Raw genomic sequence first — 23,054 nt, 5'->3', positions numbered from 1 at the left:
CTGTTCTAATTTTTCCCCAAGAAATGTCTTGAGTCAAGGATCAGATAGATCACTAAGACTTATGAATCACTTTTCTGTCCAGAGAGGCTGAGCAATTAGATCTTGCAGTTTAGGAGTGTGTGGATGTGTGTGGGGTGGGGGGTTGGTGTGTTAGAAAGTAGTAATGGAAAAGTAGAGGCCTGGTAGAGACAAATCTTCAAGTACTCTTCTTTCCCCAATTAAGAGATCTCAATAGGGTTTCCAAGGAAAGACTCTGAGTCCTAGGTTGCAATTCCCCCCAGGATGGTAATAATTTCATTGGCTCTGTAACAAATATGCCTTGGAAATGATAGTTTTCTTCACTAAGGTCTGTTAGGTAAAGCCTTTCAAATTGACTAAGGTTAGGCCTTTTTGTCCAGGAGTAAGAACCTTCAACAATTTTGGCACAAATAACTGCAAACTAAAATTCATATTGGATTAAACTGAAACAACATCACATTTTCTTGAGATGTTTTCCTCATTTAAAAGTGTTTGCTAGCTTACTGTAACTATTGGTTTTCATATAAATCTCATAATTTTTCTCTTCCTTATTAATGACATATATGTTTGTAAATATTCAATATAATGTCCAATAGAACACTCAGCTAGAGATAGAGTTGTATGTGGTATTCTCACACACAAAAATAATGGAAGCAGAAAACACTTGTGCTGAGACTTCTGTTGAAAAGACATAATTTCTGCTACTGGATTGTACCATAAAAGTTATTGATCCTCTGGAAAAAACAAACTTAGACTTAATAATTCATTATTAAGTATTTCTTCCTAACCCATAGTAAATACCAAAATTTTGTCCTAATAGAACATTCCTGATAAATATTATTGAACTGAATATGCTAAGCAATCAATAAAACATAAACCTTTATTGTTCCTGAAGACTTATGGTATACACACTTAGCAGAATCCCATGGTTGTTCATTAGTAGTCTGAATTTTGATGCTAGAAACCAGTAAGTGAAAAATTTTAACCCAGGGAAGAAGATTTGCAAGTCCAACCGGATAGGAAGTTAAAGGAATGAATTACTAATTAAGAATGGAGATTTCAGGTTGAGATGCATTATACAATTTAAACTTCAATTTCATTGGGGATTAATGTTACATTTAATGGGCTAAAGTGATTTTAAGTGTCCTTTTTGGCATCTCTGTGCACATTAAAAGTAACATGAGTGTCATTTATCTTTGGTTAATCTGAGAAAGTAAAATAATTTTACTCTAATATTGCATTTTATATATTAATTTTTGATAGACATAATTTTTAAAATGGAGCTGTCATTTTTGTGTTTCATTTAAGCAGTTTTGTTGTGAAATTCTGAACAAATATGTACTACATTTCACCAATATGAAAATGTCAAAATAAAATTTAGCCCATATTTATAAATAGTTATAATTCAAAATGTGTAAAAACCAAAGTTCACCTTTTGGTTATATTTTTTTTCATTTTTTTGTTAGTGCATTTAAGAACAAAATGATACTGGTGTTAAATTAAAATTGATGAATTGGATCTGATATAATATGAAAACTAAAAAGCTAGCCAAAAGATTTAGAAAATTTCTTTTTTAATAATCACTTCCTGATAGAAATCAAAGTATGATTGTGAGCATATGTATGTGCATGTGTATATATGAATTTAAATATAATTTTGTGTCTCTTCCTTTATTTTGTTGGGGGATGTCAAGAAACTAAAAATAAAATTAGGAATGGAAATGAGGTTTTTGGTTTCAATATATTCATAAATTAAATAAATTCTTAAGTGTTTGATTTGCATGATATTTCTTTCACTAAGAGTCTAATTGTATTTGCTAAGTGTCTTACCTGATACTTTCCTGAAAGTTCATTATTTCATCCTAATATCTGTGAATATTGAGTTGGTTGTTTCTTTCCTAATTCCATGTTTGGTTTCTTTCCTGTGACATACTGCATCTCCTAAAAAGTAAAATGAAATGCTGAAAGAAGTGATGCTAATGAAGCTTTTTTCTTACAGATCTTAAAGAAAGCTTTTGGGCTTTGACCCTCTGATATTTACTCTGAATATTTTGAATATACCTGATTCTTTTCTATAAAACATTTTTTCAGCTGTTATGGAGATAGCCTTATGTGATTTTCAAAGCCCATTTTTCTATAATGTATATGAACATTGATTTTCTGGAGTAAAAAAACTTGGCCATAATGTACATGGCTAAAACACCCCTTATTAGATACAGGTAGTAATCTTCTTTTACCAGAGGGCAAAGAATAATATCATGATACCTTAAAATTGCAAAATGTTTTGTCTTCATCTATTAAGGTAATCATCCTATTCTGTTAACATAGTGGCTTATACTGTTTGATTTTCAAACATTAAACTAACTCTTTATTTCGGGGATCACCCCACTTAGTCACAATATATTATATTGCCATTTATGTTGTGTGGGTTCTCTCTTGTCCAGCAAGGAGGTCCACAGGGTAGAGGAGAGTTTGACTGCAGAGCCACTAATCAAGACCTCCGGAGACCAAGAAGAAAGCAGGACTGATTTTATTGCATATATACTCAGGCAGTAGCTATGCAGATTGTAGGCAGCCACAAATACAATTTCTTGCTGCCTGTGCTTGAAGCAACCAAATGAGGAGTGAACTTGGAGCAAGTGCAGGTACTGCCACACATGGATTCACACACAGGGCTGTGCCCTATAGGGTAAGTGGTTTGCCAGTCACACATCTAGCACAAGAGGAGTGTTTTGCCACTCAGACACCCTTAACATATGCCACGTATGCAATACTCCAAGCACTTGTCCCCAAATCTCCCCCATCTGACTGTGCTACAAGGACATCTGCCTGCATTGCTGGTTTTTGTTCAGTGGCCTTTATAAGGTTACATAATTATCTCACAACACAAGAAAAAAATTATCACTATTATAAACAGTAAGGCCAGGGTAATAGCATTTTAAGGATTAGTTAATTTGTCTATCATGTCTTTCCAATGTTCAATCAATCCCTGGAAGAAAGAAGAGGTTGTCAAGATAGATACATTAGTCTCATTGGTTTTGACAATTGCCTTAGTAAGTTTATGCATAGTTATAACATAGTTAGTATTCCAAGTGCCCTTAATATACTGAGAAAAACTGGAGAAGTGTAAGATTACATTTTCAGATACAAAATATTGGGTGACACAAATACTACAAAACTCAGGGTCACAAGTGAACCTTTGCAACATAACAGAATATCTAGTTGTTCCTGGTGGAGATATAGTTCTTGCTAAATGACTAAATTAGCAGCTTGGTAGAATTTATTGAAGTCATTTTTAACAGCAAAGGCGTCTGCCATGGCAGTAGAAAAATTGTTTACAATCTGAGCAGTCTGGATACTCTGAATGAGACAAGCAGTGCCAGTGGCTGTGGCACCGATGGCATCTACAAAGGAAATAATCCCAGCGATGATGAGGCTAATTGCATGCCTTGTCCAGTTCAGGATCTCATTCAGAAGATTCTTTATCTCCATGTCCCATGGGCTCCTCCACTCTGGACAGGTTCACTGGAAACCAGATTGCTGGGGCACTCTGAGGATAAATATATTTTTGGTTTCACAGGAGGGGTTATACAATTTGTGAGCCAGAAGGATGTATTGACTGCACAAAGGATCTCTGTATGAGTGATATTTATTCCATCAGTATCATTGATTATTAGCAGAGCAAAGGGTTGTGTAACACACTCTTGTGCATAGTGGGTATGGGTATAATTTGGCATAAAGGCAAATTCATGGTGAGGGTCTGGACTCAATATTGACTGATTCATCCAGCCGGCTGCTGCCCTTTTGATGGGTCTAGCAGTCAGCAATATTGGCGAGATATCTATCATGCCAGATTGATTTTCTGCATAATGGTTGGTAATGGCTGCAGTAGCCAATATGGTGCAGTAGCCAATATGGTTTTTGGGCATATCAGCTACATTCCAGGGAGCTGCACTCACCCAGGTACATAGATGTTCTTCACCAGAGAAATTCCTCTTATCAATGAAATAAGGTATGGCGTGGGATGCTATCATTATCTGAGGGGGCTTCACTGTTAACAGTGAGCACTGCACAGAGGACCACCCTCATAGGCCCAAGGATGAGACTGCTATCAGGCAAAGGAGCCTATCTGGTGACTTGGTCAACAAATAATATCACCCCAGGTAACTTTACTTGAGGTCCATTTGCATTGTTGAGTCCTTTGCTTGCAAGGGTTCTCCTCCAGAGTTAGTTCCTTCATCTTCTTGGTTGGTGGTTCTTGGAGTCCAGAGCTTGACTTAACAGGGTGATGCTCCTGTTAACAGATGCAAATTCCGAGCCCTTGCATATGAAGGGCCCTTGGTCATCCCATGTATTTATTATGGGATCTTTTCATGAGACCACAAGTAGATGGGAGGGCCCTGTGATGGGGGCCCAATACTTATGGGCTGCTGTTTCCATAGAAAATTTTGAAATTGAAAGAAAGTTTAAGTTAAATAAGATTTTTTATTCAAGCATTGCAAGGGGACTTGGTATACTTTCTCCCCTCTGCTTTTTTTATGCATTGTCTTTAATTTCTTTTGTGTTCTTTCTATAATGCCTTGAGTATAAGGGGTTGTAGGGGATTCCAGTCAAGTGCTGTATATGCCAATAATTGCAAACCACTTGAAATGTCTTGCTAGTATAGGCTGGCCCATTTTACTTTTTAATAGATATGGGAACATCTGTAACTTCATTTTGCCCTATAGGGAGGAATGGAAATGGAAATGGATATCAAACAGGGTTTTTACTAGCTGCTTACAAGTTCACACACTCAATTAATTCTGCACTCTCTGATTTGTTCCTTTTTGAAGTAGCCCTAAGCTGAAGTTAAAAGAAACAGCTTTATTTGTGAGTGTTTTAGGAGCAATAGGAGAATACCGAGGTACTGAAATAAATCGGAAAATATTTTGGTTGGATTTCTTTGATACTGGGTAGGTTTTTATCCTTTTCTTAGCCTTACTAGGCTCCCCAAGTTTGGGTCTTCTAGGTTAAATGGTTGTCTAACAGGTTAGCATTAGGGTTAGGGTTAGGATTAAGATTAGGGTTAGGGTTAGCGTTAGTGTTAGCGTTAGGGTTAGGTTTGGTCAAATTTCTTTGATATTGTGCAGGATTCATTCTTTTCTTAATCACAAGTTTGTGTCTTTTAAGTTTAATGGTTGAATTTAAGAAACAGTTTAAATTTTCAGGTTTCACTTCATTTTGCCCTATAGGGATGAATGGAAATGGAGGTGGAAATGAAATAGGGTTTGTCGGGTTGGGGATGTGGCTCAAGCGGTAGCGCGCTCGCCTGGCATGCGTGCGGCCCGGGTTCGATCCTCAGCACCACATACAAACAAAGATGTTATGTCCGCCAAAAACTAAAAAATAAATATTAAAAATTCTTAAAAAAAAGAGAAAGAAATAGGGTTTGTGCTAACTGCTTAATACTTCACTCACCCATTAGTTCTCAGTGTGCAGTCTCTAATTTTTCTCATTGTTAAAATATCCCTCAGCTTATATAGAAAGAAAAATCTTCATTTGTGAGTCTTTTAAGACCAAGCGGGAGAATACCTATGTACTGAAGTAGCTCCAAAATTTTTTTTGCTCAGATTTCTTTGATACTGGGCAGGATTGATTCTTTACCTCACCTTACTATACAAATTTGATTTTTTAGGTTCAACAGGTTGCTGGAAGAAACAGTTTGAAATTTCAGGTTTCACTTCATTTTTCCCAATAGGGATAAATGGAAATAGAAGTGGAAATCAGTGTTTGTGCTAGCTGCTTGAAACTTCATTCACTCAATTAGTTCTCAGCATGCATTCTCTGGTTTGTTCATTGTTGAATCTGCCCTAAGCTTAAGTAGAAAGAAACATCTGTATCTGCCAGCATTTTAGGAGAAAGCACAGAAATATCCATATACTAAAATAGCTCCAAAATATTTTTGTTTAAAATTCTTCCATACTGGGCAGGATTCTTCCTTTACCAAGCACCACGAGGCTCCCCAGGTTTGGTCTTCTATGTTCAACGGTTCTCTAACAGGTTAGGGTTAGTTTTAGTGTTAGTATTAGGGTTAGCCTTAGCTTTATGGTTAGTGTTAGTTTTGGTTGGATTTTTTTGAAACTTAGTAGGATTCATCTGTATTCAGCCTTATTAGGCTCCCCAAGTTTGGGTCTTCTAGGTTCAAGTGTTCACTGGTAGGAACACTTTGAATTTTTAGGTATGACTTCATTTGGCCCAAGAGAGATGAATGGAAATTGAGGATTAGGGTTATGGTTAGGGTTAGGTTTAGGGTTAGATATTGTTGGATTTTTTTGATTCTGTGTAGGATTTATTCTTTACATAAACTTACTCAAGTCCAAATGTTTGGGTCTTATAGATTTAACAGTTCGCTGGCAGAGACATTTTAAATTTTCTGGTTTCACTTCATATTTTTCTATAGGTATGAATGGAAATGGAAGTGTAAACCAAATAGGGTTTGTGCTAGCTGCTTGAATCTTCACTCACTCAACTACTTCTCTGTGTACACACAATCCTTTGTTCTCTGTTGAACAAGCCCTAAGCTGAAGTAGAAACAAACAGCTTTATCTCTGAGTTTTTTAGGAGCAAACAGGAGAATATACATGTACTGAAATAGCTCTAAAAGTTTTGGTTGGATTTCTTTGATACCATGCAGGATTCATCCTTTATTTAGCCTTTCAAGGTTCCTCATGTTTGGTTCATCCTTGTTCAAGGGTTCACTGGCAGGAATAGTTCATGTTGCTCTCTAGAAATGAAAGGAAATATAAGTGGACACCAAGAGGGTTTTTGGTAGCTTCCTGAAACTACACTCACTGAATTATTTGTCAGTGTGCACACTCTGGTTTGTTCTTTGTTGATGTAGCCCTCAGCTTTAGTTCAAAAAAACCCGCAGATTTATCTGAGAGATTTCAGAGCAAGCAGTAGAATATGCATGCACTGACATAGTTCCAAAATGTTTTTGGTAAGATTTCTTTGATACTAAGCAGGATTCATCTTTACCCAGCCCCACTAGGATTTCTGAGATTGGGTCTTTTAGGTTTATTGGCTGTAGAATAGGTGAGGGTTAGGTTTAGGCTTAGGGTTAGCTTTTGGATAAGGGCTAAGGTTAGGATTGGTCTGATATCTTTGACACTGGGCAGGATTCAATATTTAGGAAGCTGCACTAGGCTTCCTAATTTGGGGTCTTTTAGGTTCAATGATTCTGAAATAGGTTAGTGTTTGGCATAGGGTTAGGGTTAGGTTTAAATTTAGCAGTATGGTAAGGGTTATGTTTGTTCATATTTCTTTGATACTGGGCAGGGTTTTTTCTCTAGCTACTCTTACTTAGCTTTCCATGTTTAGTTCTTCTATGTTCAACTGTTCACTGGCAGGAAATATTTGAATTTTGCTCTACAGGGGTGAATGGAAATGGATGATTAGGGTTAAGGTTACGTGTAGGGTTAGATATTGCTTTTTTTTTTTTTTTTTTTACATAAACTTACTCGATTCCAAAAGATTGGGTCTTTTATTTCAAACAGTTGCTGGCAGGAACATTTAAAATTTTCTGGTTTCACTGAGAATTCATTGTCGTTGTGAAGTTTCTGGAGCTAGCACAAACCATGTTTGATATCCAGGCTGAACTCCATTCATCCCAATAGGGCAAAACCAAGTGAAACCTGAAAATTCCAAATTTTCCTGCAAACGAATGGACAAACAAACCTGGGGAGCCCAGTGCAGTTGGTGAAAGGTAGAGGGGAGTTCCCTCTACCCGTGGTGAGGTGGTATGTGGGCTCCCCCGGACACACGGCTGGAGAATGTCTCCCTCCAGGAGAGGGGAGGCCCCTCTCTCTGGGGTGCGGAGGGGGCTCCCACCAACATCCCAGATGGAGGATTCTCCCCCCCACACTCCTGGGGTGCATTCAGGGTTCCCCCGATACTCAGGCTGGAGTGTTCTCCCCCTGAGAGTGGGTAGTCCCTTCTATCTGGGGTGCATTGGGGGTCTAGGGAACACCCCCATCTAGGGGCAAGACCGCTCCAACCAGGGTGTCGGGGAGAGCTCCCACCGACAGCCTGGTTGGAGGTGTTTTGCCACACTTGCTTGGAGTACCCTCCACCCAGGGTGCAGTGGGAGCTCCCCCCACATCCCAGTTGGTGGGGTCTTGCACCTTGGGGTGGGAGTCCCCTCCACCTGGGGTGCTTTGTGAGCTCCTCCTGACAACCCATTTGGAGGACTCTCCACCCTCGAGGGGGGAGTTCCCTCGTCCCCTGGTGCGGTGGGAGCTTCCCCTGACACCTGGTTTAGAGGGCTCTCCACCCTCAAGGGGGGAGTCCCTTGACCTGGGTGAGGTGGAGCTCCCCGCAACACCCTGTTGGAGAGCTCTCTAACCTCTGGGAGAAATCCCCTTGATCCAGCGTGCAATGGTATAAGAGCTCCCACCAAAACCCAGGTTGGAGGGTTCTCTCCCCTCGAGGGGGAGTCCCCTTGACACGGGGTGCGGTGGATGTTCCTCCCGACACCCCGGTTGGAGGGGTCTCGCCCCTTGGGGGGGAGTCCCTCCAACTGGGGTGCACTTTGAGCTCCCCCCGCCACCCCGATTGGAGGGGTCTTGCCCCTCGGGGGGGGGGGAGGATTCTCTCGACCCAGGGTATGTTAGGAGCTCCCCCGACACCCAGGTTGCATGGGTCTTGCCCCTCGAGGGGGGAGTCCACTCGACCAGGTGTGCATGGGGAGCTCCCACCGATACCCCAGTTGGAGGGATCTGAACCCACGGGGGGCGTCCCCTAGACCTGGGGTGTATTGGAAGCTCCCCCCGACACCCAGGTTGAAGTGCTCTCCCCCCTGGGTGGGGAGTCCCTCGACCCAGAGTGCGCTTTGAGCTCCCCGGACACCCGATTAGATGGGTCTTTCCCCTGGAAGTGGGAGTACCCTCAACCCAGGATGCGGTGAGAGCTCCCCCTGACACCCCGGTTAGACGGCTCTCGCCCCTGGGGGGGAGTCCCCTCGACCAGGGGTGCGTTGGCAGCTACCCCCGAAACCCGGGTTGGAGGGGTCTGAACCCACGGGGGGAGTCCCCTGGACCGGGTGCGTTGGCAGCTTCTATCCACACCCGGATTGGAGGGTCTGAACCAATGCGGGGGAGTCCCCTCCACCTGGTGTGCGTTGGGAGCTCCCTCTGGACACCCAGGTTGGAGTGCTCTCCCCCCTCGGTGGGGGAGACCCCTCAACCCGGGGTGTGGTGGGAGCGCCCCCCGACACCCCAGTTGGAGGGCTCTTGCCCCTCAGGGGAGGGAGTCTTCTTGACCAAGGGTACGGTGGGAGCTCCCCACGATACCCCAGTTGTAGGGGTCTCACTCGTAAGGGGAGGAGTCCCCTGTACACCCGGGGTGCCGTGTGAGATCCCCCCAAACACCCGGGTTGGAGGGCTCTCGCCTCTCCGGGGAGGAGACTTTATGACCAGGGGTGCGGTGAGAGCTCCCCATGACACCCCGGTTGGAGGGGTCTCACCACTCAGTGGGAGAGTCCCCTCGACAAAGGGTGTGGTGGGCGCTCCCCCGACACCTGGGTTGGAGGTCTCTATCCCCTTGGGGGGTGAATTCCCTCCACCCGGAGTGCATTGGGAGCTCCCCCCGCCACCCCGATTGGAGGGGTCTCACCCCTCTAGAGAGGAGTCCCCTCAACCTGGGGTGCATTGGGAGCTCCCCCTGACACCCTGGTTGGAGTGGTCTCTCCACTAGAGGGGGAAGTCCCCCACCCGGGGTGCGTTGGGAGCTCCCCCTGACACGCCCATTGGAGGGGTCTCGCTCCTTGAGGGGTTGAGTGCCCTCGACCTGGTGTGCTTTGGGAGCTCGCTTCAACACCCCAGCTGGAGGGGTCTTGCCCCTCCAGGGAAAAGTTCCCTTGTCTTGGAGTGCGTTGGGAGCTCCCCTCGACACCCCGGTTGGACCGGTCTCATGCCTCGAGGGTGGAGTTCCCTCGAACCTGGGTGCATAGAGAGCTCCCCCCGACACTGGTGGGAGGGCTCTCGCACCTCGAGGGGTAGTCCCCTCTACCCCGGGGTGCGGTGGGAGCTTCCCGCGCCACACTGGTTGGATCTCCCCCAGACACCTCGGCTGGGGGTATGTTGGGAGCTTCCCGCAAAATCGATGGAGCTCTCCATCCAAAATGGGGGAGTCCCCTTGACTCTGGGTGCAATGGTATATGAGCTCCCGTCGACACTCCAGTTGGAGGGATCTCCCCCTTCAAGGGGGGAGTCCACTGGACCTCTGGTGCTGTGGGAGCTCCCCACGAAACCTCGATTGCAGGGGTCTCCTTTCTAGAGGGAGTCCCCTCAACCCGAGGTGCGGTGGGTGCTCCCCCCGACACAATGTTTGGAGGTTTCTCCATCCTCGTGGGAGGAGTCCCCTCCTCCTGGGGTGCGGTGGAATCTCTCCCCAACATGCCAGTTGCAGGGTCTCCCACCTCGAGGGGGGAGTCTCCTCTACCCGGGGTGCAGTGGTGTACAAGCTCCCACTGACAGCCCAATTGGAGGGGTCTACCTGGTAGAGGGGGGGAGTCCCCTCAACCCTGGTTACGGAGGGAGCTCCCTGCAACACCCTGGTTGGAGGGGTCTTGCTGCTTGAGAGGTTAGTCCCCTCAACCTGGGGTGCATTGGGAGCATCCACCGATATCCTGGTTGAAGGGGTCTCGCCCTTCAAGGAGGGGAAACTTCTTGACCTGGGGTGTGTTGGAGCTTCTCCCAACACACCAGTTGGAGGGGTCTCGCTGCTTGAGTGGGGTGTCCCCTTGACCTAGGGTGTGGTGGCGTATGCGCTCCACCCTACACCATGGTTGGAGCGGAATTGTCCCTCTAGAGGTGAGTCTCCTCCACCCAGGGTGCCGTTGGAGCTTCCCCCGACACCCCGATTTGAGAGGTATTGCTCCTTGATAGGGGTGTCCCCTCGACGCAGGGTGTGGTGGGAGGTCCCCCCATACCCCTGTTGGCAGGATCTCGCCTCGAAGGGGATTCCCCTCGGCCCGGGGTTCCGTGGGAGCTCCCCCGGTACCCCGCTTGGAGGGGTCTCGCTCCTCGAGGGGGGTATCCCCTCCACCCATAGTGCAGTGGGAACTCCTCCTGAGACTCCAGTTGGAGGTGTCTCGCCCCTCGAGAGGGGTGTCGCCTCGACCTGGGGTGAGGTGGTGTACATGCTCCCCTGACATCCTGGTTGGAGGGGTCTACCCGGTAGAGGGGGGAGTCCCCTTGATCCGGGGTGGAGTGGGAGCATCACCCAAGACCCAGGTTGGAGGCGTCTCACCCCTCGAGGGGGGAGTCCCCTCTACCTGGGTTGCGGTGGTGTACGCACTTCCCCCCAAACCGTGGTCGGAGCGGTCTCCTCCATCTATAGGGGAGTCCCCTTCATCCAGGGTGTGGTGGGAGCACTCCCGGATACCCCGGTTGCAGGGGTCTCCCCCCTAGAGGGGGGAGTCACCTCCACATGGGTTGTAGTGGGATCTCACCCCGACACCCCCGATTGGAGGTGTCTCCCCCCTCTAGGCGGGAGTCCCCTCGACCTGGAGTGCGGTGGCAGCTCCCTCTGTCATCACGGTTGCAGGGGTCTCTGCCTCCAGCGGGGAGTCCCCTCGACCCTGGATGCAGTGGAAACTCCCCCCAACACCTTGATTGGAGGGCTCTCGCCGCTTAGGCTGGGAGTCTCGTCGACCCGTGGTGCGGTGGGATCTTTCCCAGACACCAGGGTTGGAGGGGTCTTGCCCCTTGTGGGGGGATTCCGCTCGACTCGGAGTGTGGAGGGGTCTCGCCCATCGGGCTGACAGTACCCTTGAATCGGGGTGCTGGGTTATCTCCCTCCGACACCTGGTTGGAGCTGTCTTGCCCTTCCTTGGTGGAGTCCCCTTGCCCAGGGGTGCGGTGGAAGCTCCCCCCAACACCCAAGTGGGAGTTGTCTCCCTTCTAGAGAGGGGGAGTTTCCTCGACCGGGGGTGTGGTGGGATCTCCCACCGACATCCTGGTTGGGGGGGGGGTCTCCTCCCTCGAGTGGGGATTCCCCTCGACCCGGAGTGCGGTGGCAGCTCCCTCCTATACCCCCGTAGCAAGGGTCTCCCCCCTCCAGGACAGAATCCCCTAGAACCTTCATGCGCTGGGAGCTCCCCCGACACCCAGGTTTGAGGACTCTCCCCTCGCCGGGGGGAGTTCCCTCTACCCTGAGTGCATTGGGAGCTCCCCCCAACACCCCGATTGAAGGGGTCTCGCCCCTTGGGGATGAGTCCCCTCGACCCGGGATACTTTGGGAACTCCCCCGACACCCTGGTTGGAATGGTCTAGCCGCTAGAGGGAGTAGTACCCTCGACCTGGAGTGCGTTGGGAGCTCCCCACGACACCCCGGTTGGAGGAGTCTGGCCTCTCGAGGGTGGATTTCCCTCGACCCATGGTGCATAGGGAGCTCTCCCCGACACCCCAGTTGGAGGGCTCTCGCCCTTCTGGGGGGAATCCCCTCTACCCGGGGTGCCATGGGACCTTCCCCCGACACACCGGTGGGATCTCGCCCACACCCTGGTTGGAGGTCTCTCCACCCTCGAGGGGGGTCCCTCGACCTGGGGTGCAATGGTATATGTGCTTCCCCCGACACCCCGGTTGGAGGGATCTCCCCCCTTCAAGTGGGGAGTCCACTGGACCCCTGATGCCTTGGGAGCTCCTTCCAAAACCTCGGTTGCAGGGGCCTCCTTTCTCAAGTGAGGAGTCCCCTCCACCCAAGGTGCAGTGGGAGCTCCCCCTGACACACTGTTTGGAGGTCTCTCCATCCTCGAAGGAGGAATCCCCTCAACCTGGAGTGTGGTAGGACCTCCCCCAGACACGCCGGATGCAGGGGTCTCCCAACTCGAGGGGGGAGTCTCCTCTACCCGAGGTGCAGTGATGTACGAGCTCCCACTGACAGCCCAATTGGAGAAGGTCTACCTGGTAGAGGGGGGAGTCACCTCTACCCAGGTTACGGTGGGAACTCCCCATGACACTCAGGTTGGAGGGGTCTTGACGCTTGAGGGGTGAGTCCACTTGACCGGGGGTGCCTTGGGAGCATCCATTGACACCCCGGTTGGAGGGGTCTCGCCACTTGAGTGGGGAGTCACCTCAACCCAGGGTACGTTGGGAGCATACAATGACAACCCAGTTGGAGGGGTCTCAACCCTCGAGGGGGGTGTCCCCTCAACCCAGGGTGCAGTGGGAGCTCCCCCCACACCCAGATTGGAGAGATCTTGCCCCTCGAGGGGGGATTTCCTCTTGATCCAGAGTGCATTGGGAAACCCCCACGACACCCCTGTTGGGGGGGCCTTGCCCCTCGAGGTGGGAGTTCCTGCGACCGGGGGTGCAGTGGGAGCTCCCCCTGAAACACCGGTTGGAGGGGTCTTGCCCCTCGAGGGGGGAGTGCCCTCAACCCAGGGTGTGGTGGGTAATCCCACCGATACCTTGGGTGGAGAGGTCTTGCCCCGCGAGGAGGGAGTCCCCTTCACCCGGGTTGTTGTGGGAGCCCCCCCCCCCCGTGGAGGGGTCTCACCCCTTGAGGGGGGTGTCTCCTCGACCCGGGTGCGGTGGTGTATGCACTGCCCCGGACACCCCGGGTGGTGGGGTCCACCCGATAGAGGGGGGTCATGTACGTGCTCCCCCCACACCCTGGTTGGAAGGGTCTACCTGGAAGAGGGGTGAGTCCCCTCGATCTGGGGTGCATTGGGAACTCCCCCAACACCCCGGTCGGAGTGGTTTCATCGCTAGTGGGGGAAGTCCCTTTGACCTGGGATGCATTGGAAGCTCCCCTGGACACCCAGGTTGGAGGGGTCTCACGCCTTGAGGTGGAGTTCCTCAAGCCGGGGTGCATAGGGAGCTCCCCAGGACACCCTGGTTGGAGAGTTCTCTGGGGGGAGTCCCCTCTACTCAGGGTGCCTTGGGAGCTTCCCCTGATATACCAGAAGGATCTCCCTCGGACACCCCGGTTGGGGTGAGTTGATGGGGGAGTCCCCTCGACCTGGGGTGTGGTGGGATCTCCCCACACAGGGTTGAAGTGCCCTCAACCCTGGGTGCGGTAGGAAGTCCCACAGACACCCTGGTTGGAGTTTCTCACCACTCGATGGGGGAGTCCCCTCAACCTGGGGTACAATGGTATAAGTGCTCCCCCCAACATCCGGGTTGGAGGGATCTCCACTCTCAAGGGGGGAGTCCACTGGACCCCTGGTGCTGTGGGAGCTCCACCAAAACCTCCGTTGCAAGGGTCTACTTTCTCTAGTGGGGAGTTCCCTCGACCCAAGGTTTTGTGGGAGCTCCCCACTACACACCGTTTGGAGGTCTCTCTGTCTTCGAGGGAGGAGTCGCCTTGACCCAGGGTGCCATGGGAGCTACCCCTGACACCCTGGTTTGATGGAACTCACCCCTAGAGGAAGGTGTCCCCTCGACCTGGGGTACAGTGGGAGCTCCCGTGGACACCCCGGTTAGAGGGGTCTTGCCCCTCGAGGGGGGTGTCCCCTCGAACTGGCGTGTGTTGGGATCTCCCCCAACACCCCGGTTGGAGGGGCCTCGCCCCTAGAGGGGGTGTACCCACGACCCCTGTTGTGGTTGGAGGTCCCACCTACACCTCGGTAGGAGAGATCTCGCCCCTTGAGGGGGAAGTGCCCTCAACCCTGGGTGCGGTAGGAAGTCCCACAGACACCTGGTTGGAGGTGTCTCGCCCCTGGAGGCGGGAGTCCCCTCCACATGGGTTGCAGATGGAGTCCCCCGACACCCAGGGTGGACTAGTCTCGCCCCTCCAGGGGGGTGTCCCCTCGACCCAGGGTGAGGTGGTGTTCCCGCTCCCCCCCAACACCCTGGTTGGAGGGGTTTACCTGGTAGAGGGGGGAGTCCAGTCGTTCCAGGGTACTTGGGAGCTCCCGCCAACACCCAGTTTGGAGGAGCCTTGCTCCTCGAGAGAGGAGTCCCCTCAACCTGGGGTGCGGCGGTGTACGCTCCCCCTGACACCATGGTTGGAACGGTCTCCTCCCTCTAGAGGGGAGTCCTTTCCACCTGGGTTGCAATGGGAGCTCCCCCAGACATCCCGGTTTGAGGGGTATTTCCCCTCGATAGGGGTGTCCCCTCAATCCGGGGTGCGGTGGGAGGTCCCCATATACCCCAGTTTAAGGGGTCTTGCCTTTAGAATGGGGAGTTCCCTCGACCTGGGGTGTTGTGGGAGCTCCCCCGACACTCTGGTTGTGGGGGTCTCGCCCCTTGAGTGGGGAGTGCCCTCGACCCAGGGTTGCAGTGGGAGCTCCCCCTGACACCCCGGTTGGAGGGGTCTCACCACTCGACGGGGGAGTCACTTCGACCGGGGTACAGGGGGAGCTCCCCCTGAAACCTCAGTTGGAGGGGTCTTGCCCCTAGAGGGGTGAGTGCCCTCGACCTGGGGTGCAGTGGGAGCTCCCATCGACACCCAGGTTGGAGGGAACTCGCCCCTCAATGGGGGTATCCCCTCGAAACGTGGTGTGGTGGGAACTCCCCTGACACCCCCATTGGAGGGGTCTCGCCCATTGAAGGGTGAGTTCCCTCTACCGGGGTGCGGTGGGAGCTCCCCCAGACACCCGGGATGGAGATTCCCCTCGACTAGGGGTGCGGTGTGAGATCCCCTTGACATCCCGGTTGGAGTGGTCTCGCCCCTCAGGCTGAGAGTCCCCTCGAACAGGATTGTGGTGTGATCTCCCTCCGACACCCTGGTTGGAGGTCTTGCCCCTCGGGGGGGGGGGGTCCCCTCGCCCCAGGGAGCAGTGGGAGCTCCCCCAACACCACGGTTGGTGGGGTCTCCCTGTTAGAAAGGGGAGTCCCCTAGACCTGGAGTGTAGTAGGAGCTCACTCCAACATCCCAGGTGGGAGGTGTCTCCCCCCTTGAGGGGGAAGTTTCCTTGATAGGGGTGTGTTGGGAGCTCCCCCCGACACCCTGGTTGGAGGGGTCTCCCCACTCGAGGGGGGATTCCCCTTAACCCAGAGTACGGTGGCAGCTCCCTCCAACACCCCGGTTACAAGGGTCTCCCCCCTCGAGGGCTGAGTCCCCTCAACTCGGGATGCCGTGGGAGCTTCCCCTGACACCCCGGTTTCAGCAGTCTCCCTCCTCGAAGGGGGAGTCCCCTCGACCTGGGGTGTGGTGGGATCTCCCCCGACACCCCTGTTGGAGTTTCTCACCACTCGAAGGGGGAGTCTTCTCGACCCGGTTGCGTTGGTAGCTCCTCCAGACACAATGGTTGGAGGGGTTTCCCTGCTCGAAGAGGGAGTCCCCTCTACCATGGGTGCAGTGGAAGCTCCCCCACCCATACCCTGGTTGGAGCGGTCTCGCCCCTTGGAAGAGGAGTCCCCTCGACCCGGGGTGCTGTGAGAGCTTCCCCTGACACCCCTGGTGGAGAGTTTCACCTCTCATGCTGGAAGTCCCCTCGACCCAGGGTGCAGTGACATCTACCCATGATATCCTTGTAGGTGACGTCTCCCCCCTCCAGGGGGCAGTCCCCTTGACCCGGGATGCGGTGGGAGCTCCACCCGACATCCCCGTTGGAGGGGTCTCACCCCTGAGGGTGGTACTTCTCGACCCGGACTGCGTTGGGAGCTCCCCTTGACACCCTGGTTGAAGGGGTCTTGCCACTTGAGTGGTGAGTCCCCTTGACCTGGGGTACGTTGTACCGACACCCCAGTTGGAGGGGTCTCGTCCCTCAAGGAGGAAGTCCCTTCAACCTGGAGTGTGTTGGGAGCTCCCCCAACACCCTAGTTGGAGGGGTCTTGCCCCTCAAGTTGGGAGTATTCTCGACCCGGGGTGCGTCGGGAGCTCCCTCCGACACCCCAGTTGGAGTGGTCTCGCCGCTAGAGGGGGGAGTCCCCTCGATTCCAGATGTGTTGGGAGCTCCCCCTGACACACTGGCTGGAAGAGTCTCACCCTTCAAGGGGGTAGTCCCTTAGACTCGGGATGCATTGGGAGCTCCCTCGGACACCCCAGTTGTAGGAATCTCGCCCCTCCAGGGGAAAGTCCACTGGACACGTGGTATGTTGGGAGTTCCCCCATGACACCCCTGTTGGAGTGGTCTCCTGCCTTGAGGGTGGAGTTCCTTCCACCTGGGGTGCATAGGGAGCTCTCCCCGACACCCAGGTTGGAGGGCTCTTGCCCCTTGTGGGGGGAGTCCCCTGTACCCGGAGTGCGGTGGGATCTCCCCTGACACCCTGGCTGGGGGTCTCTCCACCCTCGAGGGGGGAGTCCCCTCAACCTGGAGTGCAATGGTATACGAGCTCCCCCTGAAACCCCAGTTGGAGGGGTCTACCTGGTAGAGGGGGGAGTCCCCTTCACCCGGGGTTATGGTGGGAGCTCACTGCGACACCTTGGTTGGAGGATCTCGCTGCTTGAGTGGGGAGTCCCCTCCACCAGGGGAGCGTTGGGAGCATCCACCGACACCATGGTTGGAGGGATCTCACCCCTCAAGGGTGGAATCTTCTTGACCTGTGGTGTATTGGGAGCTCCCCCCGTCATTCCAGTTGGAGGATCTCGCACCTCGAGTTGGGGGTCTTCTCCACCGGGGTGTGTTAGGAGCTCCTCCCGATACCCCAGTTGGAGGGGTCTTGCCCCTCGAGGGAGAAGTCCTCTTGACCCAGGGTGCGGTGGGAGCTCGCCCCGAAAACCTTGATTAGAGGGTTCTCGCCCCAGGGGTGGGGAGTTCTCTAGACCCGACGTGCCGTGGGAGCTCCACCAGACACCATGGTGGGAGCGGTCTCCTCCCTCTAGACGGGAGTCCCCTCCACCTAGGGTGTAGTAGGAGCACCCTATGATACCCCGGTTGGAGGGGACTCCCCCCTCTAGGGTGTAGTGGGGTGTAGTGGGAGCTCACCCCGACACCCCGGTTGGAGGTGTTTCTCCCCTCGATGGGGGAGTCCCTCCACCTGGGATGCGGTGCGAGCTTCCCCGACACCCTGATTGCAGGCGTCTCCCTCCTTGAGGGGGGAGTACCCTCAACCTGGGGTGCTGTGGGAGCTCCCCCTGACACCCCGGTTGGAGGGGTCTTGCCCCTTGATGGAGGAGTCCCCTCGACCCAGGGAGCTTTGGGAGCTCCCCCGACACTCAGGTTTGAAGGGTCTCACCCCTGGAGCGGGGAATCCCCTAGACCCGTGGGGCATTGGAGCTCCCCCCGAAACCCTGGTCGAGGACTCTCTCCCCTCTGGGAGGGAGTCCTCTCATCCCAAGTTGCGGAGGGAGCTCCTCCGACACCCTGATTGGAGGGGTCTCGCTCCTCGAGGTGGGAGTCCCCTTGACCTGGGGTGCGTTCGGAGCTCCCCCCGACACTCTGTTGGAGGGCTCTCCCCCCTCAGGGAGGAGTCCCTTTGACCCATGGTGGGGTGGAAACTCCCCCCCCCACACCCTGGTTGGTGAGATATCGCCCCTGGGGGGGGAGTCCCCTAGACAACGGGGTGCATTGGGAGCACCGCCTGACACCCTGCTTGGAGGGATCTCCCTTCTGGGGGGAGTCCCCTCCACCTGGGGTGCAGAGGAGCTCCCCCAGACACCCTGGTTGGAGGGCTCTTCCCCCTGGTGGGGGGAGACCCCTCGACCCGGGGTGCTTTGTGTGCTGCCCCAACACCCTGGTTGGAGGACTCTTGTCCCTTGATGGGAAGCCCCTAGACCAGGCAACCGGTGGGAGCACCCCTGACACCAGGTTGGATGGGCCTTGCCCCTCGAGGGGGGAGTCCTCTCGACCCTGATGCATTTGAGCTCCCCCAGAAACCCCAGTTGGAGGGATCTCGCCCCTCGGGGAGGGAGTTTCCTCATCCCGGGGTGCGGAGGGAGCTCTCCCCCACACCCAGGTCGGAGGGCTCTTGCCCCTCATGTAGGGCATGATGTAACGTGGGGCATGTTGCATCAGAAAAGAGGAAACTTAACTTGCTGGCTGCAACTCAGTTTCCCAGTCCTGGGGCCACAGGTGGCTAAGAGAATACCTAGCAATTAGCCAGAAGGCATTGCCATGGGTTGTGATGAAGAATTGGACCACCTCTAGGATAGGCTCAGAACCCTTCTGCCCTCATGGACAGTTCATGTCTCCCATTACTGTCTGTAGGATGGGTGTAGATGTAAATTCTCCCCACCCTGCTGACCTTTACCCTGTGGTTCCTGTACATTATATTAGCTGTGTATGTTTTCTCATTAAAGGAGATCCTGCTTTGACTGTTCTCCCTGGCCCCCCTGATTGTCCTCCGGGAGGGAGGGTGTGGGAGGCCAGTCGACCTTTACCTTTCTTGGCCTGTCCTGGTCTGGGCATGCTCCCCCAATCTCTCCCACAGGTCAGGAGGGAAGGGGGGGGGCTAAAAACCCTGACACCTCAGATGGGGAGTCCCAACGACCTGGGGGGCGTTGAGAGCTCCCCCGACACCCCTGTTTGAGGTGTCTTGCCCCTCGTGGGGAGCCCTTTGACACGGAATGTGTTGGGATCTCCTCCCGACACCCATATTTGAGGGGTCTCACCCCTCAAGGGGGGAGTCCCCTTAACCTAGGGTGCATTTGGAGCTCCTCCCAACACTCTGGTTGGAGGGCTTTCCCCCCTGGTGGGGTGAGTCCCCTCAATCCGCGTGCTTTTGGAGCTCCCCCCACACCCTGGTTGGAGGGCTCTCCTCTTAGAGTCTGTAAACAAGTCAGGATAGCGCCTGGCAAATGTTAGAGTCTGTAAACAAGTCTGGATGGCGCCTGGCAAAATGCCAGAGGGAGTGGTTTGTGAAGTAACTTCAGCAAGCCATTAAGTGTGGAGATTCCTTATTGGTTGACTGCTGTATCTATTTTATGTTAATTAAGATAAGCTGTGTGGAATGTATATATACCACTCCTGTCCTACAATAAATGGCTCCTACTCCTGCTGTATCAATCTACACAAGTTGTCGTCACCAGCCCACCACCCCCTCCCGCTCCACATTATTTTTCCCAGCCAACCGGGCTGCGGCACTCTCCCTCCTCAGGGAGAGAGTCCCCTTCAACCTGGGGTGTGGTGGGTGCTCCCCCCAATTCCCTGGTTGGAGTGTTCTCAACCCTCCTGGGAGGAGTCCCATGGACACTAGGTGTGTTGAGAGCTCCCTCCGACATGACACACCGGTTGGAGAAATCTCACCTCTTGAGGGTGGAGTCCTTTCAACCCAGGGTGCATTGGAGCTCCCCCCTATACCCAGGTTAGAGGGGTCTCGCCCCTCGCGGGGGGAGTCCCTTCAAACCAGAGTGTATTGGGAACTTCCCCTGACATCCCCTTGGGAGGTGTCTCGCCCCTCAAGGGGGGAATCCCATCGACCCAGGGTGGGTTGAGAGCTCCCCCGACACCCCGGTTGGAGGGGTCTCACCCTTTGAGGGGGGGTGCTGGGTGCAGAGCAGGCTGAACTGTGTTGTCTGCAGGGCAGGCTGAACAGATGTTGGCTGCAAGATAGCCCACACACTCAAACCCCCCTCTATCTGGTCCTTTATCACCTGTTTGCCTCAAGTCTGAACATTCAACCCCACTTAAGGCTGAACACTTAACCCCCCATTGGGCCAACAAGGCATCTTGCAGACCCAGAGGCCCCATTAGATTTGGGCTATAAAAACTCCCTCCTGACGGCCCCCCTCTCTCTTGCTATCTCTCTTTCTTTCTCTGTTTCTCTCCTGCATGCGCTTTGTCTTCTCTCTCTCTCTCTCTCTCTCTCTCTCTCTCTCTCTCCTTCTTTCCTTCTTTCTTTTCTCTTTGTTGCACTGCTGCAATAAAGATCTTTTGGTTGCTCCGAGCGTTGTGGTCACTTTCCTTTCAGGGGGGTCCCCTCGACCCATGGTACTTTGGGAGCCCCCCCATACCCTGGTTGGAGGGCTCTCCTCCCACAGGAGGGGAGTCCCCTTGACCAGGGGTGTGGTGGGAACTCTCCCTGACACCCCTGTTGGAGGTGTCTTTCCCCTCGAAGGGGGGGAGTCCTCTTGACCCAGGGTGCAGTGGGACCTTCCCCCCATACCCTGGTTGGAGGGCTCTCGCACCTCGGGGTGGGAGTCCCTTTGACCCGGGGTGCGGTGGGAACTCCCTCTGATATCCAGGTTGGTGGATCTCACCCCTTGGGGGATCCCCTCAACCCAGGTACTGTGGGAGCTCCCCCCAACACCCCGGTTGGAGGGATCTTCCTTCTGGGGTGGGGAGTCCCCTCCACACGGGGTGTGTTGAGAGCTCTTCCTGACACCCCGGTTGGAGGGCTCTTCCCCCTCAGGAGAAAGTCACCTCAACCCGAAGTGCAGTGGGAGCTTCCCCGAAATCCCGGTTTTAGGGCTCTTGCCCCTTGGTGGGGGAGTCCCCTCCATCTGGGGTGCAGTGGTTGCCCCCCTGACACCCTGGTTGGAGGAGTATTGTACCAAGTGGGGGAGTCCCCTTGACCTGGGGTGCATTGGGATCTCCCCCGGGAACACCAGTTGGAGGGGTATTGCTCCTTGAAGGGGGAGTCCCCTTGACCCAGGGTGCGTTGGGAGCTCCCCCTGACACTCTGGTTGGAAGGGTCTCACCCCTCGAGGGGGGAGTTTCCTTGATCTTGGGTGCGGTGGGAGTTCCACCGGACACCCCAGATAAAGGGCGTTTACTCCTCGGTGTGGAATCCCCTTGACCCAGGGTGTGGTGGGTGTTCCCCCCACACCCCTGTTGGAGTGATCACACCCACGGGGGGGGGGGAGGAGTCCTCTCGACCCGGAATGAATTGGGAGCTCCCCCTGACACTCTGGTTGGAAGGCTCTCACATCTCCACGGGGGAGTCCCCTTGACCCGGGGTGCTGTGGGAGCGCCCCAGGACACCCAGTTTGGAGGGAACTTGCCCCTCATTAGGGAATCTTCTCGACCAGGGGTACGGTGGGAGCTCCCCCAAACACTCTGGATGGAGGGGTCTCGCCCCTCAGAAGGGAGTCCCATGGACCAGGGGTACATTGTCAGCTCCCCCCGACACCCCAGTTGGAGAGGTTTCTATGCTGGAGAAGCGAGTCCCCTCGACCTGGGGTGCGTAGGGAGCTCCCCCCACCACACCCCAGTTGGAGGGGTCTTGCCCTTCGATGGGGATGTCCCCTCGACCTGAGTTTGTAGGGAGCTCCCCCTGACACCCTGGTTTGAAGGGTATCGCCAATAGAGGGGGGAGTTCCCTCAAACCTTGATATGTTGGGAGCTCCCCCCATACCCCGGTTGGAGGGCTCTCCTCCCTGGGGGGGGGAATCCCCTTGACCAGGGGTGTGGTGGGAGCTCTCCCTGATACCCCAGTTGGAGGTATCTTGCCCCTCTGGGGTGAGTCCTGTCTACCCAGGGTGCAGTGGGACCTACCCCAATTCCCTGATTGGAGGGCTCTCGCACCTCGGTGCAGGAATCCCCTCGACCCGGGGTGCGGTGGGAGCTCCATCCGACACCCAGGTAGGAGGGTCTCACCCCTCGTAGGGGGAGTCCCCTCGACCTGGGGTATGGTGGGAGCTCCCCAAGACATTCCGGTTGGAGAGGTCTCGCCTCTTGGGCTAGGAGTCCCCTCGACCCAGGGTGTAGTGGGAACTCCCCCAAACACCCTGGTTGGAGGGGTCTTGCCCCTTGGTGAGGGAGTCCCCTTAACCCGAAGTGTGTTGAGAGCTCCCCCCGACACCCCTGTTGGAGGTGTCTCGCCCCTAGGGGCGGGGGAGAGTCCCTTCGACCCGGGGTGAAGTGGGAGCTCTTACTGACACCCCATTTGGAGGGCTCTCGCAATTGGGGGGGAGTCCCTTCTACTCCGGGTGTGGTGGGAGCTCTCCCGGACACCTAGGTTGGAGGGAACTCACCCCTCAGGGGGGAGTCCTCTCAAAGTGGAGTATGGTGGGAGTTCCCCAAAACACCCTGGATGGAGGTGTCTCGCCCCTAGAGGGGAGTCCTCTCTACCCAGGGTGCAGTGGGACCTCCCCCCAATACCCTGGTTGGAGGGTTCTTGCACCTTGGGGCGGGACTCCCCTGGACCCGGGGTGCGTTGGGAGCTCCACTGGACACCCTGGTTGGAGGCCTCTCCCCCTTCGGGGGTCCCCTCAACCCTGGGTGCA

The sequence above is a fragment of the Callospermophilus lateralis genome (genome assembly GCF_048772815.1).
Source record: "Callospermophilus lateralis isolate mCalLat2 chromosome 12 unlocalized genomic scaffold, mCalLat2.hap1 SUPER_12_unloc_2, whole genome shotgun sequence".
NCBI lineage: Eukaryota > Metazoa > Chordata > Mammalia > Rodentia > Sciuridae > Callospermophilus > Callospermophilus lateralis.
The sequence above is the reverse complement of the archived record's forward strand: the minus strand, read 5'-3'. Positions refer to the sequence as shown.